General features: G+C 32.9%; 1 long non-coding RNA gene across 1 annotated transcript; it reads left to right on the top strand.

The window, feature by feature from the left end:
- Window positions 1–3,381: 3,381 nt before the first annotated feature.
- Window positions 3,382–3,914, top strand: LOC140442839 (uncharacterized). The gene is made up of 3 exons (XR_011951157.1): window positions 3,382–3,512; window positions 3,636–3,754; window positions 3,812–3,914. It is a non-coding gene; the product is annotated as an uncharacterized lncRNA (long non-coding RNA).
- Window positions 3,915–4,212: the final 298 nt, after the last annotated feature.

Here is a 4,212-nt window from a genome sequence, read left to right as displayed (position 1 = left end):
CAGTCGCATGCTAAAACAGTTCCTTATACTATGCCCTGAAAGTATAGGATGTTAGGCACCTTTATATACAGTATAGTCCAAATAGGAATATTATAAAATTCAATGGATTACGTATGTTATCCGCGCGTGTACTGGAGGGTTAAAAATTGTTTAGCATGCTACAGTATGGACAATTGCAGAAGACAAAATGGCTCCTGGTCGTTCAGATTTAACGGAAATGTTAGTAACATCTGACATATGACAACTAAGACAGACAGTACCAATAAATTTGAACTGCACATTTTAAAAACTCTATAGTAAACTAAACATTGACCACAAATACAACCGACTAGTAATATATGGGAAACCAATGGATGAAATATGAAATTATATTAATTATTGGATGTAGACTTTATAATCCAGATCTCACACTTATGTCCAGTTGCACCAACAAATTAACGATTGGTTTTTTGATTTGTTGCACCAACCATTACACGATTGGAACCGACAGTTTTTGAGCTGTCAAAAGTAACCAACCCGTTTTCTGCGGTTAATGGAATTATCAACCTTTTTTAACCTCACTTTTACATTGTTTATATTTTTTAGTGTTCTTAGCTTAGTTTTTATTTAAAGTATCATCATAGTATATCATTAAAAAAAATGGATTTATCATCATTGTTATCGAGTTCATATTCTGACAATTTGAAAGATATAATGCATATGTTACCAAATATAAGATCTGTAAGAGATCACAATAATCAGCAAATTTCTAAGTATCGAGAATTTTCGTTCTCGTTCATCGAAAGTTCGATGATTGGAATAGGTGAGAAAAATAAAACACAGAGTTTCGTTAAAATGGGCTACTCAGCCAAAATAAGTCTTGTTTGTTAAGATTAAGAACTAGCCTGTCCTCTGGCCGAAGGATCCACTGTTTTTATGCATTTAGTAATTACGTGTGCACAATGATCTTTCCGTTAAAGGACCATCGAAATCGAAGATAATAATCTTTGTTATAATTAGCCAGAGTGATAATCTTCGCTCTCATTGGTCCACTCTGGCGACAATAGATACCTGCAATAGAGAAGAAAGTAGAAAAATTCTTCTTCTTCTTCACGTGCCTTGTCCGTTCCGAACGTTGGCAATCAACATGGCTATTCTAACTTTGTTTACGGCAGATCTGAATAGTTCAGCAGATGACAATCCGAACCATTGCCGCAAGTTTTGGAGCCACGAGTGTCTTCTCCTCCCTGGACCCCTTCTGCTGTCTATTTTCCCTTGAACGATCAGTTGTAGTACTCTATATTTATTATGTCTCATAACGTGACCCAAGTATTCCAACTTTCTTTTCTTTATACTTATTCCTACCTCTCTCTCTTTACCTATCCGGCGTAGTACCTCTTCGTTGGTCACGTGCTCAGTCCAGGATATACGTAATATACGTCGGTAAGCCCACATTTCGAAGGCCTATACTTATTTCATCAATGTTGCGGTCATTGTCCATGCCTCCATTCCATATAACAAAACCGGGAATACATAACATTGCAGAAGTCGAATTTTGAGAGGTAGGGTGAGGCTTTTAGAGGTGAAAATTTGCTTCATGCTAGTGAACGAAGCTATTGCCTTTTCTACTCTTATACGTATTTCTTTCGCTTGATCCCAATTTGAGTTAACTGTTGTTCCCAAGTAGATGTACGAATCCACGTGTTCAATTCTTTCATTGTCTAATATTTTCTAATATCATTTGCTGTGGTGGTTGTTGGGTTTTGCTTACTAACATCCATTTGGTTTTTGTAATATTTAGTCTGAGTCCGTATTGTGCACTTGTTTTTTGTATCTTACTCATTAGGCAACTCAGTTCCCCCATGCTGCTTGCTAGAATCACAGTGTCATCAGCATACCTTATGTTATTAATTATTTCTTCATTTATCTTTATGCCTTTTGTGCTTTCCTCCAGCGCTGTCTTAAATACTTCTTCTGAGTATATATTAAAGAGAATAGGAGACAAGATACAGCCCTGTCGTACCCCTTTCTTGATCTCAATTTTATTGATCAATGTAGATCCTACTTTCACTTTAGCTGTTTGACCCCAATAGAGACTCGCTATTGTTCGAATGTCTCTGTAGTCGACTCCGATCTTATGGAGAACTTCAATTATCTTTTCGTGCTTTAAGTTATCGAATGCTGCAGCGCTGGATGAGTACCTGTAGACTAAAAAGTGCTTCTCTTGTCCCAAGAGAATTCCGAAACCCAAACTGCGAATCTCCAATGTTATCCTTGCATTTTTTGCTTATTTAAATTTCCAAAGTCGTATTACAATGAGTGGCTTGTACGCTACAAGTTATACCACTGCACTGTCTTCTTTTTCTTTTAATATCCTTATGCCTTTTGTTTTGCTTTACAAACAAAGTACTAGAGGTTAAAAACTTGGCACATACTGTTCTCTGGAGAAAATGTAAAACCCTAATTAAATTTTAAGTGATTAAGTCTTCTTTTTCTTGCCATGAATTTATTTCTTTTTTTTTTTTTCTTGAAGAAGAGTCTTAAAGTATTAAAGTGCTGAGACCAAATTGCTCTTGATTGATTTTGAAATAAAAAGATATTTTTACCCTTCTTATGTTATAAGGTATTTTATGTTTAAAAAAAAAGTCCTAGTCTCCAATCTTACGGATAAAACTGAAGCATCTGTAGTTTTTTTCGGAAAATTACGCATACTATAACAATTTGGATAAAGATGAATCGTTATAAACATAAAAATAATGAATTAAAAATATGTATCTATTCCCGAATCAGTTTATCTGATTCTGGTTAATATTAGTAGAAAATCTATAATAAATTAGGACTTTCAAAATACATCATAAGCTGCATTTGCTCTGAATATTTATTAAAAGCATATCGGTCATTTTACTGACGGCTGGAGGAATTTAGTAATTGTTATCACACAAATTTGACCAAATATTTGGGTTACGCCGTGGAATATTATGAATGTTAAATATTCAAATAACCTGCATTGTCACTCTTCAAATTGATAACATTATAATATAAAGCCCTAATTTAGATGAACTGTCAATAATATTTTACATAATAAGCAGTTTCAAATTAAACCAATGAATAATATCTGCTATAATATATTTAAAGGCCATTAAAATATATTTTTATATATAGTATGTTCACTACTTATATCTTTTCCCATACATGAAATTATTCACGAATTATTTTTTATACTAGGTCTCTTTTTTACTCACAGAAACTAGTATTGCAAAATCAAGCCGCTTGTCCATAGAAATCACAATTAGCTAAACAAGGATCGACAATATGGCATGCCTTTGATACCTTGTCGACTGTAAATTTTGACGTTTATAATTTTCATTGACAGTGACCTTAGCTCATTTGTCGTGTTTATTGATTTATTTGAATTTTTTTTGGTTTTTCAAATTATTTAACTTGTAGTCTTTGGGTATGTCATTTGAATTGTATATTTTTAAGCATAATTGTTAGAACGACTAACTGCTGCTTTCTTAATTTGATCACTTCCGGTAAGTACCTATTTATTTTTAACCTAATGAGAAAAGTAATATTTTCTAATCTACAAATTGTAATTATACTACATGAGTCTGGCTTGTATATTTTTGAGATTACTTATTAATATTATTTTTAAGATATGTCTGGAAAAACGCTTAATTCCCAAGCGCAGCAACTTGTGTTGAATTTATATGAATATTTTGAGTTCGAAAGAAGTAATAAAGGATCTTTGTAGCTTCTTACATCTGTTCAAGAGGTAAAATATCAAATGCATGTTTGTTAATCAGTTACTATTAAATAATTATTTTTTAAGGAAGTTGCCGCTGCTTTAAAAATATCACGGCGGACAATATATTTGATAAAAAAAAGAAAGGAAACAATCCCGTCTTTTCAAAATCAGGCAAAAATAGATGTGGTCTTAAAAATAACACGACTGATATGCCCGAGGTATCAAAAATGGCAGTACGGAATACGTTGTATGATATGTACCAACAGAGTAAGTATTGATTTCTTCAGTGTGAATTTAATGATAGATAAGAACCTGGGTAGGTACTTCAATTTTCATGAAATTTTCTATCTACTTATTTTTGGCTATTAAAGACGAGAATAAATTTTTTTTTAGAGAAGCATGTTATTCTGAGGAGTTTGACCTGTCAATTAAGGGATAAAGAAGTAGTGGAGATTGGAAAATCATCGCTTAGTACATTGTTAAAA

This window comes from Diabrotica undecimpunctata, chromosome 6 (assembly GCF_040954645.1).
Source record: "Diabrotica undecimpunctata isolate CICGRU chromosome 6, icDiaUnde3, whole genome shotgun sequence".
Lineage (NCBI taxonomy): Eukaryota > Metazoa > Arthropoda > Insecta > Coleoptera > Chrysomelidae > Diabrotica > Diabrotica undecimpunctata.
The sequence above is the reverse complement of the archived record's forward strand: the minus strand, read 5'-3'. Positions and strand labels throughout refer to the sequence as shown.